Genomic DNA, 21888 nt, shown 5'->3' with positions numbered 1-21888 from the left:
GTAGAAATTCTCACCCCGAGTGCTTGGGCTTCTCTTAGTTCAACTTGTTCCTTCACCGTCTTTCCGAACCAAACGTCCGACTTGTCGTAGTTGACCATTTGTCCCGACGCCTTCGTGTAAATTTCCAAACATTTCCGGACCTCCTTTCCCTCCCGTGCTGTAGCCTTAAAGAAGATTAAGCTATCATCGGCAAAGAAAAGGTGAGAGATGCGAACCCCCGGGTTCCCGAACCTAATTCCTTTTATTGTTCCTTGTTCTCCCGCCTTTCGAAAATGGCCGAGAGAGCTTCGGAGCAAAAAAGAAAAAGGAAGGGTGAGAGTGGGTCACCTTGCCGGAGGCCGCGTTGCGGAGTAATGTCTCCACGCACTTCCCCATTAATCATAAAGGAGAATCTCACTGTTCGGACACATCGCATGACAAGATCCACCCACCTTCGAGCATAACCAAGCTTGATCATCATCGCGTTGAGGAAATTCCATTCTACTCTATCGTACGCTTTGGACATATCTAGTTTGAGCGCTCCACATTGGCCGTTCCCGAACCGGCCTCTCCTCATAGTGTGAAGGCCCTCAAAACCGATTGTCACATTATCGAGAATTTGTCTATCCCCCACAAAAGCACTTTGATTTTCTGAAATAGCCGATGGCATGGTTGGTTTCAGCCGGTTCACAATACACTTCGCCACTGCCTTGTAGAGCACATTGCAGAGACTGATGGGACGGTATTCTTGCATGCGTTTCGGGTCCTTGAACTTCGGAATCAGCACAATCACCGTGTCATTCACCTCCCCGAACCCACCTCCGTCATTAAGGATCTCCAAACACTTCTTCGTCACGTCTTCACCCACTATGTTCCAGAATTTTTGGAAAAATAACCCAGGGAACCCGTCTCTTCCGGGAGCCTTCGACGGCTCTATCTCGAAAAAAGCCTCCTTCACCTCTTCCTCAGTAAACTCCCGTAGCAGCTGAGAGTTCATATCGTCCGTGATCACTTTAGAGACGCAATCGGTGACCACACGAATATCCTCCGCCCGTTGACCTCCTGACGAGAAGATGTCCCCGAAGTATCGTGTAATAATTCTCTCGATCCCATCCGGGTTATCCGTCCAGACCTGGTCCTCGTCTAAAAGACCTATAATCCGGTTTTTCTTTTGTCTCTGGGACGCCTTCCGGTGAAAAAACCCCGTGTTTCGGTCCCCGCTTTTCAACCAATTAACCCGGCTTCGTTGTTTCCAGTACGCAGCCTCTTTATCCAACAAGGCATTCAGCCTTCTCTCCACTCTAAGCGCTTCTGTAGCACTGCCTGGGTTCTCTGAGCTCGTAAGAATTTCGAGCAGCTTCCGATGATTTTCGATCTCTCTTTTCATGACCCTGTACTTTGTTTTCCCCCAACTCGAGAGAGCTGCCGCACAGTTTCGCAAAGCACTCGACACCCGGGGAGACCAGCTACTTTCCACAATATTTCGGCACTCATCCTCGTCGCACCAAGCTGCATCGAACATGAATCTCCGACTCGTAAATTTTTTCGAAACTCTTTTTCTTTAGTGTTTTGTTTGTGACTTTTTTTTATATAAATATTTTGTCGAGGAATTTAGTATGAAAACTTCACGTGAGAGTCTATTTTGAGACTCACTTGGAGACCATTTTGTGAGTCATGATTTCGGAGTTTGACAAGAGGAGTTGTTGAAATCTAGCTCGGTAGTTCGCTCTCTCCTTGTCACTTCGACCATATACAAAAAATTAAAAAAAAAAAAATAAAAAAAAATGAGCTTAAAGCTTTTCTTCTTCTAAATAAATCTTTTAATGACAACTCATCTCTCAAGTTCACAAGACGACTCTCAACTCCTCGCGTCAAGCTCCGAAATCATGACTCACAAAATGGTCTCTCAAGCTCACAAAACGACTCTTAACTCCTGTAGAAATAAAGAAAAAGAGTCGGAAATGAGAAAGAGTATTTCGAGACTTTGAATGTTATTTTATATCTTGATATGAACTTGTATCACTTATTTATACATATGGTGGATACATGAGTATAGACTAGATACATGAGAGTGTAATAAAGACGTGTAATAAATATGCCTAGGAAATAGAGAATAATAAATATTACTAAGAGAAGAAGACATAGAAAATAGGATGACAAAACACAGAGAACAAGACATAGAAAATAAGATGACAAATAAATGCAACAGTTTTTCCCATGTGAGATGAGTTCCAAGAAGTGCGGGTTTTCGAGGCACGCTTGTCAAGAGGAAATGCGAAATGACGAGGTGAAGCTTAGCTTTGGCGAGGTGACGTTTTTATTTGTATTATGAACTTAGTTTGGTATCTCCATATTTCAACTGTGGTTTGTGTACTGAGGATGGAAGGTTAAGAGTTTAGAGTTTGGAATTACAGATTCTCTAGCGTCCTTTCTCAAGGCAAGTGGTGCTTACGTGTTTAGATTATTCCATCACCTTTGAGGAATTTTTAAACGAGCCATGGAGTTGCTCTAAAAATAGTCTGTTTTATCGTATTCCTGATTCTAGTATTAAATCTTCCCAATCGGGTCTTATTCTCTCTTGTTGTAAAGAGTTTGGTGTTTATACTCTCGGATGATGTTCTACCTGTTATCTAATCAAAAGTCTTTGCATTAAAAAAAATAGCTTGGCCATGGAGAAACAACCTTAATATCTTGCCATCGGTAGGTCATAAATGCCACTTATTTCACATTTTGGATTCTTAAAAAAAAACCTTCCACATTCAACATGGGCATAAGAGCAAGTGGAGTTCTTATTTTACACGTGTGGAGGTGTTTGATCATCTCCGGCCGGCATTGCGTGCGCGCAAAGCCCTAGTCTTAAGCCACTCGACGACCTCACCGAACACCAAGTCCATGCTCTCCTGACCCTCTCCGACCAACATATGATACATCTCGCCGTAGATCTTCAGCGTCTTGTCATCGCTCGCAGCCCTCCCATAGAGATCCCGAAAGCAATATGTGGGCTATCAGCATTGGAACCATGACCTCCTCGAACCTCCCTCGGATCCTGCTGCACACCCTCATGAGCTCCCAAGTCGTGGCTGCCCTCGAAAACCTTACAGCCCAACGTGGACTCGCCTTCGCCAGGTTCCGCGTCTGCTCCTCCTTGAACGACATGTCAGGGATCACCCGCCACATCGGCATTATGGCAGCGACAATGTGGACGAGGCGTTCAAGCGGCCACAGGGGCTTGAACTTGACGTTGATATCGGACAAGGCTCCGTTTGAGACCACGCCGCTCCAGAGCCCCGTGATGAGCAAAGCCAGGGTTCCGCCGAGGGACTCGGGGTAAAGGAAGGCCGAGAGTGACGAGGAGAATCGAGAGCGAAATTCGGAGAAGAAGGCAATGCAGTCGTCAACAACAGGGTCAAGGATGTGGGCCGCGAGGCCACCGGAGAAGCCGTGGCCTTGGTGGCTGATGGCATAGACGGCGAAGCCGCCGCATTCAGCCAAATGGACGACAGTGAGCTCCATGAGGCCCGAGGATTCGCCGGTCAAGCCATGGACGACGTCGAGGAGTGGGATACCTAGCGCTTAGCATAGAACTCCTTCGGTGTCATGGCGATGAGGGATGGCTCTCGTCGGCGTCGACTATAGGGTGGCGTGGGATCGACATCTTTATGTAATTTCTCATGGTGACGATGATAATTGTGAGTTCGGAGAAACATAGAGGGAAAAGTTATCGTTGTCAAATCACAAAAGAGAAATTTCATTTTCTAGACATAAAAACTAGAAAAATATCTTGGCTAAACCCCTTATCTTCAAAATATCTTAAACGGACTTTGGGTCCATTTTCATACAAAAACACCCTTCTACACAATTTTCTATTGTAACCCTTTTGAAAATCTTCGATGATTTCCGACGATCTCCGATGACTTTCAACAAACGACGATTGTGATGGTTATCAATGAGATTCGTCATTTTCTTCAATAATATAGTAAAAAATGAAGAAAAAAATTGATTTATTGAAGTAAGTTTGCGCGTATTCGTTAAAAATCATCGGAGATTGTCGGAGATCATCGAAAATCATTGGAGATATTTAAATGTGTTAAAATAGAGAGTTTGAGAGATAGAAGAGTGGAAAAATTGGGTAGAGGGTTATTCTTGTCCAAAAAAGAGCCAAAAGTCTAATTTGAGATATTTTGAATATAAATGCTCCATCCGATATTTTGCTAGTTTTTATGTCTAGAAAATGAAATTTCTCTCACAAAATGTGTGATGATGGCGATGACGATTGCTCCTTTCTCTCACCCCTTGGTTCCATAGATGAATGAAATTTGCATACTGCGACCTATGATTGTGTTGACAGAGCTTGTGATCTCCAAAAGAGCAGTTTGATAGAAATCGTTGTGTTGAGAATAGTAGTGAATTGAGAGATGGAAGCAATTCAAATGATGTTGATATGAAATGCTCGAGAAGATGAAGCTTCGAATGCAACTACTCTGATATTAAGATAGAAATGGAGTAGAAGAAAGAAGAAATAATGTTTGGATAAAATCAGAGATGAAACATCGCTAAACTCATTTTATCATTGAATGAGTAAATTCCTACACTTACAATGCTGTAAGTATATGCGAGACATTTTATTGATGGATAAAAATTGCCTTGAAAACGTCAATTGGGAGGCTCTGAAATGACGGTACAAAAAAAAACTATCTTCTTAATTTTACCAACTGCCGAGAATCAGCCTAAAATTGAAGGAAAGGTTACAATAGACAGCAAAATGCGGGTATAAATGAAACATTCTAAATTTCTAATAAAACTCATGTATATGTTTTCCCTGTTTCCAATGGGTTGTGTTCCCATGGTAAGATGTAAGATGAAAACAGTTTATTTGAACGGCTTTGCGTTAATTTCAGAAGAGATTTGTTGACAAAGTTGCATCCAATTAAGAAGCTGGGAAAACGAATGGAATATGTTGCTCGTTTCGGCGAATAGAGAATTGCGCACAAACCCATTGAGCAGTAAAAGTACTAGGAGATAATTGGAATTTGTTTAGCCATAGGACAGGTATTATTTATTGATTTAGGCTATCCTAATCAAAAGAAGAATAAAACCATAATTAAACTCTTAAATCAACTAAGTACAGAAACCCGACACTAAGGAAGTTCATCACACGGTGATACATTTTCCATTAGAATCCAATCCTCTAGATAAATGTTAAAGATGATTTCATGATACACTTTTTCTCGAGTTGTCCAGGCATCATTTCTGGTTTAAAAGAACTAGGATGCTTGAAAGGCTCCAAATAAGAGGAGATTTAACATAGATCTAGTCTGATTTCGGTACTGCTAATTAAGCTATTTATGTTTTTTCAAGTAATATAGTACCACAGAAAAACGACTGTACAGAAAACCGATTTTCAAGGATCGATCAGTAGGAGCTATAGTAGTCCATTTCGTCTGCGCAAGCTGAAATCGGAAAATGTTATTGTCAGATTCTCGAAAGTGACTGAGCAAGCTTCTTGTCTATCTCTAGTTCTAAGGAAAAGGTATTCAACACAAGAGCATATCACATACATGGATCACATAAACACTCACCTGAATCCCAGGTTTGAAAGACAATTCGGCAATTAGGATTGTGGATTCTTTAAAACCAGACACTAACAAATCATATGAACCAATCAAATAATCACACTGCGCTGGGATTAATATAAGCCGTAAACGAACATAGATTCATACTCACAAAAATAGTATACATTTTCATGTCAGTGCTTAGTATTCAAGACCAAAAATGTGAAGAGTAAATTACTTCTCAGATTTTAATAAGACAAGCTGTTCCATTCGAAAAGCACTCATCCGTATAATATTCAAGCATTGAAGATATAATCATCGAAACTCAGATCATTTCTATCGCAGAACCAGCATGCGGAAACACAGAATCATCTACAATTAGGGCACGAGAAAGAAATATGTACAAAGCTCTTGACAATCGCAGATTTAAATACTCATAGCAATCTATTTCCAATTTACCATTAGCAAAATAACCAACTTAAACGTTTGATATTGCTAAATAGTCAACGTTTGATAAATCTTAGGTAAATAGTCATTTTAATGTATCTACATGAGTAAATTTTAGATAAATAGCCGCCTGTATATATTAGGCCAGATCATTATTTACAATTATTTACCTATAATTTATTAAACATTGGCTATTTCAAATGTTTAATTTGACTATTTTCCTAAATCATTTATAATAAAATAATAAACTAGCGAGAGAAAAAGAAAAGACACTTGCGTACATCAATACACTAAGTTAACTCGAATGAACAGGCGTAGCCGAAATTCAAACCCTCAAATCACAGCACAGAAAAGCAGCGCAAAAATGAAGTGACGACGACCAATAGGCACGAGAGAGAAACATGTATAAAAGCTCTTGACAATTGCAGATTTAAATACTAATTGCAATCGATTTCCAATTCACCGGTACCTCAATATACTTACTTAACTCGAATTAACAACCATGGCCAAATTTCAAAACCTCAAATCACAGCACAAAATCAGCGCAAAAATGAAGTATACCTCCACAGCAGAAACAGCAAGTGACGACGACAAGAAGATCTCTGCAGAGCCAATTGAGCTTACGCGAAGACTCGACTGGAGCTTCATTCTCCAACAGCCTCTGTTCTCCGGTTCGCCTCTCGGCTCTCCTCTGGCTGACCGCGCGTTCCAAGTTCTTCAGATACGGAAGCCTCCACGACTCCGTGATCGCCTTCGTTGGCCACAGATGCATATTTCTTCGCTCTGTGATTTCTCTTTTCGCGAGAATTTGATTTCGTTTAGACTTGGATCTTTAGAAAAAAAAATACTTCGACGAGGCGTTTTTTATTTTTATATTTTTACTGGGGAAAGAGTCCTATCGAACGGGATCAATTTGAGACAACCATTCACTGCCTATGTGATATTAAGCATGAAAAGGTCTCTAATCAACTTATTTTTAGTTGAAAAAAATTACACAGTTTGTCGACTCAAGTGGTTATGTCAACTCTCAAGCATCATAATCAGTTTAAAACTTTAAACAATTTAAAATCTATTATTTATATTTGTACAAGCATAAAATGATTCTTAGTCACCTTCGTACCTTCTTTACAAACTTAATTCCCCAAATATTAACTAATTTTATTTTATAAAACCTACATTTATAAATATTTTTCTTAATTGTTATGTTGCATTCAGGGCCAGCCCTACTAGTAAGCATAACTTGTTTAAGGCCTCTGATATTTTGATAAATAATAGGCTAAAAAATAGGCCCCATTTTATTATTTTTATCTTCTATTTTTCACATGTGAGGCCTCATAATTAATGTTTTTTCCCCTCTCTTCTCACAGGGCCTCTTTCTCTCTCAAGTACATCCATCAAGTTAATATGTCCTGAAGACCAAAGTGATAAAAAAAAAAATTATAGACAATTAATAATAAAAAAAGAGAGCAAAATGCTATGAAAGCATTAAATTATAGACTAAAATGATAACAAAAATAGTGATGACTAAAATGCTACAATAATAATAGATTATGGATTATTTGCATAAAAAGAAATAAAGCCTAATTATTTATTTTTTCTTAAAGCCTCATTATGTATTGGGCCGGTCCTGATTACATTGTTATTGACTTGTTCTTTTTTTTTAATTGTAGAGTTTCACATACATTTTCCTTCTTTCTATTGAGTTATCATTTATAATAAGAGCAATGGAAAGTTTGAAAATACGATAAATTTGATTAATTACTATTTCTGAACGAGGTATATATGTAGTTTTTATAAAAGTGGTCTTGCATTCACTTGACACCCTGAGACCTAAACAACAATCAAGTCCCGCACAAGGGGCAGGAAAACCCCAACTGGAAAAACCTGATCCACCGGTCCTCAAAGCCCATTAATCCATGAGATATTGAATGGAATTTCAGTCAGACCATACAAAATTAACCAAATTAAAGTGAGACTACAACTATAGAATACTTCAACCGTAAATTCGTTGTTTAAGTAACCGTTACGTGACATATTGCAATCACAAATGATCACAAAAAGGATCAACCTTAATCTTGAGATGATCCTGAAATTTAGGGTTATATACTCGGCTATTTGATTAATTAGTACTTATATACTTATTTTGGGAGGCCGGTGAATATTTAGTGGAAAAAGGGAAACACAAAAAATGAACTCTTTGCACTAAGAGTGATAAATTAATATTTCGCTAGGAAATCAATGAAACTCAATGCTTGTATATAGTTAGAAGAGTAACGGTAATATACACCTTTCAAGTTATAGGTTAAACTTGGAGGGTGGATACTCGGATACTACTATATCGATCAATGGACACTATATTTTAAGGATCAAGTAAATACAATTCTAATAACTTTGAGATAGTCTCGGGATTATAGTTCAATATCTCATATATTTGACATAACGAAAGTAAGAGAGGTAAAAACGTTTGTGCCCTCGTTCGTGTCGTTTAGGCCTTGAGTAGTTATTAGGTCCACAGTCTCGACTCGGCTCTGATAAAAATGAGTTAGGATACTTTTGTAGTAAATATGTAAGTTTGACTACAAGCTCACAATCGCAATTAGATTGCAACATATTTCACATTCATAAAACGAGTTTGACAAAAAAAAATTATTAATTTTTAAATAACTTTAAAATATCACTTAGATTTAAATGAGAGCTTTTGAAGATTGTTTAAATCAGTTTAGAATGCATAATGAGACTTGTGGTAGGCGTATACTATACAATACATAGGCATTAAATTTTGTTTGATAAAGCCTAATAGAATTTAGTGAATATTTGATATCATATTATTTATTAGAATATGTTAGAGATATTCTTCATTATTCTATTATAGAATAACATATGTTATTGGATATATTATGTATTCTTGCATTTTTAGAATATTATCTTTTTTTATGATAAGTAAATCAATATATATTAGATTGTATCTTAGTATATTATTTATTAAGATATCTTGGAGATATTTTATTTATTTTATAGTTTTTATATTTATTATCAATATCAGAATAAAATCAAATATTTTCAATGAAGTGAGTATTTGATTTATCCTAATTCTAGAAAGCTTGAAAAATATAAATTAGAAGCTAGGGTCAAAGAAAATCATGCCACGCTTGGTCAAAAATTTTCGTCCATCCCACTTCACAAAGAAAGAAATGATTATTTTTTTGGAATAATTGTGAGCAAAAAGGTTAGTTGATGCCTTGGTTTTTATCCGGAGAAACAGCTTAAAAGACTCAGTGTTGATCCATCTCGAAGAACGTAAAGAACACGAAGAATTGTTAGCCAACGAGTAAATTCAAATAGCAAGATTTATTGTAAGTCTTTCTTGAATCCTGAATCTTTTCTTGTGGTTGTTTTGTATAGTCGCACCGTATTTGTCTCCAATAGAAGATTAATATTCTAAGATAAAAAAACGTGTTCTCCGGAATAAATTCTATTTTCAATTTTTCTGTAGTTGTAGTGTACATGATTTTGTCATTTAACTAAAAAAAATATTTTTAAAATCATCAATATTTTAGATATAACTACACAAAACATAAATATGCGTGCGTGTAATTAAAAAAATTCTTCTAGTCTATTCATTTGCCTATTTAATCTGAACTCGGATAGGCAACAACGTGCAGTGGGATACGGTAAAAAAAAAATCTGGCTGTTAGGATATCCGTTATCCACTACATAGTACTGGCCCCCTTGTGGTATTAAAAAAATTGTATTCTCATCCTATAATAACTCACGCAGTATTCGTGAATCTTCCGCTAAACCTTCCCACCCTGCATAGATGTATGTGAATAACATGTCAAATGTACAAGCAACCATCACATTGGTTGTACATGTTCCTTTCTGTCCTCAGTAATTGGTCTGCTATTCATTGGGTACGATTACACCAATGAGTACCGCAATTAGCGCCAATGCAATCCTTTCAAAAAGATGAAATTTCGAGTTAGATAATTATTTGAGTTAGAAATAAAATTCGGGCTACATTCAATGCAATAAAAAGAAATTCATATAACTTATTATAAATCATGGCCAATATTTTGGGTTGCTTGCAATCTCCATGGGTGTCGTTGTATAATCGGGATGCTTTATTACAATGACTACCAACTGACTTATTGCATCGAGAACATATCCAAAATGTTTGCTAATTGTGTCACCGGAGTGATTAAATCAGTCCTAAACAGCTCTATTTTATGTCCGAATGTGCAAGAACTATCATAAACATCGTGAAAGATTCTTCCAGTGATATGTTAGGAAAGCTATCATCAAAATGTTTACACCGACTCAACTAGGAAAGCTACCACCAAAATGTTTACACCGACTTTTGTTTGCTTGTTTGTTTTCAGCTATGGCCAGACTTTTAATTTTGTTAGTCATTAAATGCATTTTAACAAAAGATTCATATTCTTTTAAATGTTTGAAATTATTGAATAAAAACCCAATTTGATGACTTTTGAGTAAACATGAGCATCCGGAACCGAACATACAGCTGGAATTTTGTTTTTCCGACCGCAAAACGATATCAGCATATTATTCTGGTTTTGTTCACGGAACATAATTTTTGGTACCATCCCGGTACTGTTAACCGTTTTTTTTCGGTTATTAAATTTGTTTATTTACTGTATATAAAGTACCGGAATTGGAGTAATTCGTTCCGATTTACCTGAATTTCCAATTATATTATGACCGGCCGGAGTACTCATTAACCGCTTGCTTTGATTTTCGCATATGTAGTGGCAACACTTTTTTCGAGTGTCATCTCTCAAGAAGAGAGCCTGGATTTGATCAACTAATTTTTCCCACGCAAATAACCTTTCAAAGATAATTTAAACTGTTTTTTTGTTTCCGAAACGCTATATCTTCATTCCCTTACATTTTTCTTATTACTTTAGTATTGGTTTTGGATAAGTTCAAATGAATATATTAATCCATTGAACATACATCTTACAAAAAAAAAAAAAAAAAAAAAAAAAAAAAATTTGTCATTCCACATATATTCTGAGCTTTATTTACAGATAAGTCAAAGCTATGAGCCACCAGTTTCTTGAGGAAGGAAAAACTCTGGCTTGAGACACAGTCTCTGAAATCCCCATATAACCATTCATGCATGGCCTCAAAGAATGGAAGTGTGTATCGCACTGTATACAACATCGAATCCGATTGTCGTTGACGTAGGTACTACTTGTGGAGAGAAGTTTCGTACTGGTGGCGAAGAAGTGATATCTGATAGAAAATAAAGAGAAGAAAGGAAAGAGAAAAGGCTTGTAAATGGTGCCATGTTATTTTTAAATTAAAATTAGGAAATAAAAATTTATGTTTAAAATTAATGGGTTTTGTCTGGTGTATTTATACATTCAAATAAGGATTGGATATTCGGTCAAAAGAAAATAAGGGTTGGATATAGGATAACGTAATTTATATATCGCAAGTTTTTATTTTTTATTTTTTAATAAAATGTATTGCAAAGGTTGAGTGGTCAACTTGCGAAATGATATTGAGATATAAGTTGGTTGGGATATTTTAAGATATGTCAACGTCTAAATTTTGATTCCTTGAAGGATAATTGAACGAAATATTGCCATGGTCGACACATATTTATTAGCATAATTCTTATAAACACTTGCGTGGTTTACTTATGTTCCTTCAATGCACTACACTTCTGATGTGTGGTATATGAGCTACTTTATGTACTAATGACACTATTGCATGGCATATATGGAAAAGCTCAGTTCGAAACCATAGCCGATTCAAATTAATTAGGTATGGTTCAAACTTCAAACATTAAAATGAGGCTATACGTTTAACAACCAATTTGATATTGCGAATCTCTCTTTTATATTTATTTTGATTTTTGGGTGGTCTTCAATCCCCCGCGTCACTGGCATTATTATGCTTATTTAATGCACCTGATAGATATGTACATCTTGTTCTTGTAATATATATATATATATATATTACAAGTATTTCATTTCCGTACTCCATGGAGCCAGATATTAGACTACCTGTTAGTTTATTAGTTAGTTCTCTATTATTGTAGTTGGCTTTTCCTATGCCCAGGGGCCATATATTTGCAATAGAGGGAGCGGGTAACAAATCAAAGTTAAAGTTTGAGACATCAGAGTAATCGGTGGATTATCGCGCAATATACCACTTACCGTTAGATCCTTGTAGCGAAATGTACAAAATCGTGAAATACCCATAAAATCGGAGTTTACCGAGCTCGTATGGCCGTATCGATAGAGAATCCCGTGATACAAAAAACCGGCATGACCCAGTTAAAAATTTCATAAAAATCGGAGTTTACTATGAGAAAACTGGGATTTACCGCAGATCTAAATAAAAATATAAATAAAATAAATTTAAATAAAAATAAAATTATAAAAACTTATTTTTTATATATTTATTATGGAAAATCTACCGATTTCTTTATCGGAAAACTCTGGTAAACCTTTGCGATAAGAGGTATACCCATAAAATATAAGTTTCAGCACGATAACGATAAATGGTATCTCAAACCTTGGAACAAACTAAAAAAAAAATTGTTAAATGACACGATTCTAGAAAGAAAAATAGTAATATGGGGTTGTTTGTTATATTCAATTAGATAAATATATATTTAACTTTTTCATTTAAAATTATGTTTTAATAATTCGTTTTGAATGAATCATATGAATTAGGGTTTACTATTACAAAGCGACTGACTTTCAATTATCTTTATTTGGCTAAATACATAAGGATTTAAATATTTTGTCTATAAAATTTTGTTGAAGTAAAAGAAAATATTTATTTTATTTGAGGATCTTCATTCAAACACTAGCATGATATATATACGAAAATTAGGATCCTACGAGGAGGAGCATCATCAAGAGACAAACGGATAGAGACGGAGCCAATGTAAGCTTAGGAGGGGCTCAAAGCCCTCCCCCCTTTCAATTTTTTTTTTTTTTTACACTTTAGACTTTTAAAAAAAAATTACATTTTTTTTACCTAAAAATTTACAAACTAGCTCTCCTTGAACTTTTTTTTTCAAATTATCCCCTCTAAAATTTGCGTTTGGCTCCGTCTTTGAAAACGGGCATCCTAATCGAAATGATGCGTCCAAAAACAAAGAGACGTGCACTAGTGTTTGTCTCATGTGAAACCTAAATGAAAGAACAATCTCGAAAATAAGTAATAACAATAAAAATACCAGGAAAAAAAATATAGGATATAAAGTTCAATTTGGACACCTTAGAACTAGTCTCTTATTATTGTTTAGAGATTTCCCCATCTCGGTACGAAGAAGTTTTGCATCCAGCACTAACTAAACACTAACGAGGTACATATTCAAATTCGGAAAAAAAAAAATAGTATCCTCATGATCTCATAAGTAAGAAGAGCCTTGATCAAGTTACATCTAATGAACAATATGAGTTTACCATGAATTTTGGAGTTTCGGCACAGTTTGCTTATATTGGAAATAACTCTTAAGCATCTGCTAGTATTTTGATTTCAATCATGGTTTTATTAATTGTGATTTTACTTTTATCTATTGTAATAATGAATTGAAGAAATTACTGGAATGCCCTCTGAACTATGACCTGAGTCCACAATTGTCCCCTCATTAAAAAAAGTGATAATCTGTTTACTTGTAATTCTGATTTTGTTTCGAAAACAATCATTCCGTCTAATTTTCTCTCATTCTGTTATGTTATGAGGGTAATATAGTAAATGTAGTGATTTCAATTCTTTATTTTATTTTGAACGTCTTTTATTTTCATTAGATTTGTTTTCGCGCGAATTGAAGGAAACCCACCCCTAAATCACGAAATCGAGTAAAAAGCTAGAACAACAATAAGGAACATTAAAATCACCTTCACTGTCCTAACTTCATGTCCAATTTGTTCAATTTCTCGACTAAGAGTCTTCAATTGGCTTGCAAAGACTTTTGATCCAATTTCTTGCTGTAGGACCACATAATTTGGTTCCAATTCATTTCTCTGCCTAACCACCTTGTTCACTTCATCTACTGGGTCAATTCATCGGAAAAAACCACACCCGTCATGTTCATTTGCCTGAAACAATGACGAAAATTATTGACGATACAAAAACCCCCACACATCTTTGGTTCTGTCAATCTTCATTTATTTTGATTGATCATCTATAATTCTTAAACATGAAAACTAAAGAAAAACAACGAATCAATTGTTTTCAGATTTATAAGATATAAGAAAAATCACACAAGCTTGTTAAATTGTTTTCAGATTTTGTAACAAAAATCGGCTCTTCAGCGCAGGGCAACGAATCAATTCTTCGACGACCAGTAAGCATGCACAAAGCCAGCTTGAACTTATAGCCCCCCCTCAAAAAAAATTTTTTGCACTTTTTACCCACTTTTTATTTTATTTTTACAATTTTTTACCCTTAAAATTTATAAATTAGCCCCCTCTGAATTTTTTTTTACAAATTAGCCCCCCCTAAAGTGAAATCCTGGCTTCGTCAATAATTTTTTAATGAGGGGGAAATTGTGGATTTGGGTCATAGTTCAGGGGGATTCCAGTAATTTATTCTAATGAATTTGATTATGGGCTGAGTTCTTCGTAGGGTAATTTATAATGGTTGGAAGTTTCATTAAATACATTGAATTCTTATTGATTTCATATTTAGACGTTTGGTTTATTCCTTATTGCATTCTCGTAATTGATCACCTTTAGAATTATTCTTAGGGTTGTTTATATATTGAAAGATAGTAGATAATGTCGCACATGTCTAAAGAATAGCAAAATAATCTAGAGTTAGGGATAACTCAAAGATTTTGTATTTGCTTGAGTTCTTCCAAGGATTTCTATTTTAATAATATCGGAAACTAGGGGTGATATTTTTTTTATTGCTTAGAGAAGTTATGAAGTATACTTACGTAAGTGAGACTAGTATCTATAAGAATAGATTAATGTTATTTGCATCCGAAAACTCCAACTTCGTCATTAGTTCATGACATGGCGTTAACCTTCCACATTCTTAGAGCTCGTTTTACTTTACTCATTTTTTTTTATTTTCAACATTTTATTAATTTGACTAGTTTGATAAATAAATAAATAAAAAGCATCTTTCAATTATGTTGAGTTCAATTCGTGAAATTTAGTAGTTCTTTGATAATAAATTAATTTAGTCTTCATTGGACACTCAATATTACACTTTTTTACTACTTAAAAACGATGCGTATACGGTATACTTGCATAATGAAAAAAAAAAAGTCACAACGCTATTTTCTTGTTTGCGTTGACTTTTAACATAGAGGGGAGTTAGAGGTTCATCCAACTTGTTGATACAAAGGAAAAGATAACAAAAGAGGTTTAGACTGAAAATGATGACTTTCTCTCCGTACAGTAGAGCTATCACGAACTCCGGTCTGCTACTCTCCTCCGGCAACTAGCTTTCTGGCTGTTCTCTTGTGGGATAATCTTAGATTAGTCCTTGGAGGGGTGTTTCCTACTCTCCTTCCGTCTTTTCGGGCTCTGGTCATGGAGGACACGACGGACCTGTCCCTCTCCATATCAGCCTCGGAACTTATTAGGGAAGATGAATCCCTCAATCGAAGGGCACACTCACATAGTGACCTAATCCTGGTGGCGAAAGTTTTGTCCAAGAAGCTTCTTAGCAGAGCTACGGTGTCAGCAGTTCTCTCTAATGCTTGGCGCAGTGGGGGGAAATGGACGCTGAAAGAACCTAAACCAGGCTTGTTCACAATTAGGTTCTCTCGAGCAGAAGATAGGAGAAACTTTCTAAACCGTAGACCTTGGACGGTGAAAGGCGCCCAAATGCTGGTGGAAGAATGGCCAGACCACCTGAGCCTGGAAGAGATAGACTTCTCCTCATGCCCTTTCTGGATCCGGATTGAAGACCTCCCTCCTGCGTTTGCCAATGACAAAGGGGTTAGGGGAATAGCGAAACATTTTGGCGAGCTTCTCAAGTGCAACCTGCACAATAGGAATCGGTACGATAATTCGCTCCGATTCCAAGCCAATATTGCGATTACAAAGCCTCTGGTCCCGGGTTTCTTCCTAGACAGAGCTGGACTTCCCCCGATGTGGATCCAGGCGAAATACGAGAATATTGGTCTACTCTGCTTCAGATGTGGTCGCCTCGGTCACGAAGTAGCGGAGTGCCTCCGGAGCGCTGACACGGTAGTCAAGAAGGAAGGTTACGGGGAGGTACCAGTTTATGGAGCATGGCTGGATGCAAAATCGAAGTTAAAAAACTGCTTCTTAGCCAAGGGATGGGGTCCTTCTCAGACGGAGCGGCCCTCGGCTCAGGCGAGTCAAGATCGCGAACACTGTACAGACCGCGTGGAGCCCACACCCACGGAATCGAGTCAGGGGAAGGGCGCGGCTCTCGAGATGGTGTCCAACCCGATCAGTGGCAGCGAGGTCTGCACGGATCTCCCGGCTCCTGGGGAAGCAAACCTTTCCTCTATGCATCATGACCTCTCTGATAGGCCCCTGAAGAAAAGGAAAGAGGGTGATCAGTACCCCCTTCTTGGGGAAAGCTCAGTCGAACCTCTGCCCCATGAGACTCCGCTCCTGGATCTTTCTCACAATAATCAAGAGGGTAATAAGTTAGGGTTTCCATATGGTATAAAGCCAGACCCTTCTTTGTATATGGGCCAAAATAAGGACTTGGGCCCAAATAAGGGGATTTTTCCCTCCTCAGGGCTTTTTGTCTCTACCAAGGGAAAGGCACCCAGCTTGGGCCTCAATTGTCCTGGGCTGAGAGACAACGCCACGGCCCCCTTGCCTGACCCACGGGAGGTGGCCCGACTGGGAGACTCTTTTCTCTCAGTGTTCGCTTCAAACTCCCCAATAGCTCTGCTCAAAGCCAAGGCTCCGACTCGGGACGGGTCTCCTAGTAGGCGCCGGGGGTCAGCAGTCTCGACAACCAGGAAGCGTAAGTCCTCCACTAAGTCACCAGCTCTACTCTCGGCCCCTAACGAACTAGAGGTCCTCCCGGTTAATGGAGAATCTGTCACGTCCTCACCTAGAGCGCTTTCTCCTTCAGGGGATATGGCTCTCGGTCTTTCTGAACATACATCGGCGACCCTTGCGGAGCAAGGCCGCCGGGAGCCATGATAGGCCTTATCTGGAATGTCCAGGGCATTGGCAACCCCTGGACAAGGGAGGCCCTCCGGTTCCACGTGTCAAAGCATAATCCCGAGTTTGTTTTCATCTCCGAATCACGCCTTTCGAGGACGGCGGCCGAACGTCTAAGAGTGTTTCTGGGTTTTGGAGGTTGCTTTGCGGTGGAACCGGTAGGGCGAAGTGGAGGGCTGGTTTTGTTTTGGAATCAAGAGTCGGATGTAAGGGTGGGTTCGTACTCTCGGTACCATATCAAGGCCAGCATGCGTACGACTAAAGGTATCTTTTGGAAATTTGTCGGGTTCTATGGGAACCCGGACCCGACAATGAGGAAATTTTCTTGGGAGCTTCTTCGACGGATTTGTGAGCTCTCGTCGGGGCCTATTCTCTGTGGTGGTGACTTCAACGAACTGTTGTATGCGCACGAGAAACGGGGAAGATTAACGAGGGCCCCGGGACAAATAGAGGCGTTTCGGGAAGCCCTGGATACCAATGACCTGATGGACCTCGGCTATAAGGGCGACCCGTATACGTGGAGAATGAAATTTGGTAACGACTTTATTTGGGAACGCTTAGATAGGTGCGTGGCTAACTCGGAGTGGACCGCGGCCTTCCCCAGCGGGGGCGTCGAACATCTAGCTCTATGGGCTTCAGATCACAGACCCCTCCTCCTCAGGCTCGAGGGGAATAGGACGGGGCCGCTGAGTCAGACGAGGACCCGTACCCGTCGTTTCTTCTTTGAAGCTGCGTGGTGCGATGAAAAAGAATGTGGTGAGATCATCAAGAGGACGTGGTCGAGTAATGTTCATCGGTCCTTGGTGGAGTGCTCCAAGGCCCTTGCATTTTGGGGTCGCAGCAAGTTCCGACAGATGAGGTCGTTAATTGAGAAGCAGCGACGGGTGCTGGAGGATCTCAACTCTTCGAACAGACCTGTTCAAGAGGCAGTGGTGCGTGTTGAAGAAATAAGGCTTAATGTTCTGCTCGACAAAGAAGCGACTTACTAGAGACAGAGGAGCCGTGTCGAGTGGCTAAAAGACGGAGACCGCAATACCAACTTTTTTCACCGAAAAGCCTCAATCCGAAAGAAGAAGAACCAGATCGTGGGCTTATTGGATGAACAAGGGGTATGGACTGAGTCTGAGGAGGAGGTTCAAGCCATTATCTCAAGGTACTTTTCTAATATTTTCTCCTCTGTGCAGCCGAGTGATGAGATTTTAGCAGAGGTGTCGAGCGGTATAGCCCCAGTCATCTCGGCCGATATGAACGAGCGCCTCTTAGCCAGATTTACTGAGGATGAGGTCAAGAGTGCTTTCTTTGAGATCGATCCGTCAAAGGCTCCGGGGAAGGACGGCTTCTCGGGATTGTTTTTCCGACAATTCTGGGAAGTGGTGGGTGAAGATGTTACTCAGCTCTGCCTCCGCATTTTGAATGAAGAACAAGATCTCGGGGCCTTGAACGAGACAGCCATCGTACTTATTCCGAAGTGTAAAGAGCCTTCTCGGATGCAGGATTTCCGATCGATTAGTCTCTGTAACGTAGTCTACAAAGCGGTGGCCAAGTGTATTGTGTCTCGCCTCAAACCTACCATGAACGTGGCCATTTCCGACAATCAAAGCGCCTTCGTGGGGGAGAGACAAATTATTGACAATGTTATGGTGGGGTTTGAAGGAATCCATACAATGAGGAGAGGCCGGTTTGGAAACGGGTTCTCTGGGGCCCTCAAGCTCGATATGTCGAAGGCCTATGATCGGGTTGAGTGGGACTTCATCGAATCTATCATGCTTGCTCTCGGGCACGAAAGAAGATGGGTGCAACTAGTGATGAGGTGTGTACGCTCGGTACGCTTTTCCTTCGTGTTCAACGGAGAGTACAAGGATAACATCATTCCGCATCGAGGGCTTCGCCAAGGGGACCCGCTTTCTCCCTTCCTTTTCCTTTTTTGCTCCGAAGGCCTCTCAGCTCTCCTTCGTCGGGCGGAGGATTTGGGATCGATCAACGGTATCCGCTTTGGCTCCCCGGGGTTTAGAGTTTCCCATCTATTTTTTGCCGATGATAGCCTAATCTTCTTCAAGGCCACGAGTCAAGAAGCGAGGGAGGTTAAGAAGTGCCTTGAAACGTATGCGAAAGCATCGGGTCAAGTGGTTAATTATGAGAAGTCGGAAGTTAGCTTCGGTAAGAAGGTGAAGCCGGGTCCGAGAGCCGAGGTTGCTCGGGCTCTTGGGGTGGCCGTAACGGAGGCCCACGAGCGGTATCTTGGTCGCCCTATGACGATGGGGCGAAGCAAGGCGGCTATTTTTCGCTTTATCAAGGAGCGAGTTTGGAAGAAGGCAAAGGGTTGGAAAGGCTCTTTCTTCTCCTTGGCCGGGAAAGAGATCGTCATCAAAGCTATCCTCCAAGCAATCCCAACGTATGTTATGCAATGCTTCAAACTCCCCAAGTCCCTCATTACGGATCTTCATCGGATGGCAGCGTTTTTTTGGTGGGGGAGTGATGAGGAGAAAAGGAAGATGCATTGGGGGACATGGGAGAAGTTGTGTGAGCACAAGACACGGGGTGGACTTGGCTTTAAAAATCTTGAGCGTTTCAACCAAGCCCTTTTGGCTAAGACCATTTGGAGAATCCTTCGAGTCCCTTCCTCTTTGGGTGCTAGAGTCCTTAAGGCTTCCTACTTCCCGACAACTACTATCCTAGAGGCATCTACCTCCTCCTACGCCTCGAGCTTATGGAATGGGCTGCTTTGGGGTCGTAAAGTCATCGAGATAGGCTCGCACTGGCTGATTGGGAGGGGCGACTCGGTCGAGGCGCGATCCGGCAAGTGGCTTCCCCGTCCTGGTAACTTCAAGCTTCATGTGAGCAATACGATTCCGCCGGGGATCCCCGTGGCCAGCCTGAAATATCCTTGGGGAGCTTGGAATGTGGAGCTTCTCCGGGGTTGGTGCGAGGAGGTTGATGTGAGAGAAATTCTTAAGCTTCCCGATGGCTTAGGCTCCAATGAAGACATGCTTTGTTGGCATTTTTCGGAGGACGGCGAGTACTCAGTGAAAAGCGGCTACCGTGCCATTAGTGACCTTATTCCTACCGCTGAGACGTCGAACCCCGGAGAGACGAGTAAATGGTGGGAGGGCTTGTGGAAACTCAAAGTTCCCCCTAAGATTCGGCTATTTTTGTGGAGGGTGGCTCGGGGCTGGATTCCCACTGGAGGTAACCTAGTGAGACACGGAATGCTCGTTGATCAAGGCTGTCGGCGGTGCGGAGCGGAGTGTGAAGACACCTTCCATGCTTTATGGGGATGCAGAAAGATATTCCCTCTCTGGAAGGCTACGGGCTGGTGGGCGGACATCAAGGCCAACTTCTCTGGCGACATCATGGACCTTCTCATCCGGATGAAAGCCGGCCTCTCGGTGCATAATTTCAAAGTCTTTGCAGTCCTGTCGTGGAGTTCGTGGAACCGTCGGAATGATGATATGCACACCGGAAGGGAAAGGAATTTAGTGGATCTCCTCAACTGGTCCATAAATTACCTCGAAGTGTTCCGGGACGCATCGAACAAAGGCTCGTCGAAGCCCCCTCACTCCTTGCAGGTCCCAGCCCGGCCTCGTTGGGTCCCTCCTCCCGTAGGGTTTGTAGCCATCTCAGTGGACGCCGCGATTTCGACAACGGTGTATAGATGCGGGGTGAGGGGAGTAGTCCGTTCTTCCTCCGGTGGGGTTATTGCTTCCTTTGCTTATCCTATGGACCGGGGATTCTCGCCTCTCACTGCTGAGTTGTAGGCGATTCTGAAAGGTCTAGAGTTTGCCCGGGATCGGGGCATTAATCTCGTAGTGATTCAGTCGGACTGCGCGAAAGCCGTCTCCCTCATCAGTCAAGAGGGTAGGAGATGCACGGAGGCGGGTATGGTAACTACAGCTATCAAGAATACTTTATCTGGGTTCGAGTCTTGTCGCTTTCTTTTTCATTCTCGAGTCTGTAACGTAGTTGCCCATGGTCTTGCTAAAAGGGCTCTCTCTCTTCTGTCAGAGTGTGTTTGGGAGGAGTGTGTTCCTCCTGAACTTGTTGACCTTGTTTTGGCAGATATGCCCCAATGAAGCTTTCCCTGGTGATCCAGGTTTTTCTCAAAAAAAAAAAAGTAAATAAACAAATAACCTCTCGTATCGTATCAATGGCTTGGTGATTAGTGATTTTTAGACTCTCCATTTTCTTAGAGCATCTCTCTGTTTAAGAGTATTTTCTCAGACTCTTAAAACTCTATAATAAATAGAGATAGACTTCTCCAATGATAAAAAAAACTCTAAAATTCTATATTTGTTTAGTGTAACGCTGTTTATTTGGTGTCAAGATTACACCAAATGTTTAAGTATTATTATAATCTAATTAATTCATAACCCATGATTAAAAACACATATTTTAGTTAATTTAGTTTAATAATTATTTTTTAATTGTTTAGAGCTTATTATTTCCTTCAATGCAACTTAAATAATTTAGTATGCTAATTTTTTACGTAATTTTTATTTTTATAGTAATGAATTTAATTAATAATATGTAATTTTCATATATATGTTTTTTTAATGGTGTATTATTTATTCCCAAAAAAAAGTTGTACTATTTATGTAATGAATTTAATTAATTTTTAAATTTTTTATAAATATAATTTTATATCTTTAAATAATTTATTATTAATTTATACTAAATATTACACATAATTAATAAAGAAAATATAATTATATAATTATATATATCATTAAACATATAATTAGTATCTAATGAAA

General features: G+C 39.5%; 1 pseudogene; it reads right to left on the bottom strand.

Annotated features, from left to right (window-relative positions):
* Positions 1-2795: 2795 nt before the first annotated feature.
* LOC149379489 (caffeoylshikimate esterase-like) lies at positions 2796-6750 on the bottom strand (annotated as a pseudogene).
* Between the last annotated feature and the right edge of the window lie 15138 nt (positions 6751-21888).

The sequence above is a fragment of the Urtica dioica genome, chromosome 12, assembly GCF_054948205.1.
Source record: "Urtica dioica subsp. dioica isolate 48M chromosome 12, U.dioica_male_clone48M_v1_H2, whole genome shotgun sequence".
NCBI classification, from domain to species: Eukaryota; Viridiplantae; Streptophyta; class Magnoliopsida; order Rosales; family Urticaceae; genus Urtica; species Urtica dioica.
The sequence above is the reverse complement of the archived record's forward strand: the minus strand, read 5'-3'. Positions and strand labels throughout refer to the sequence as shown.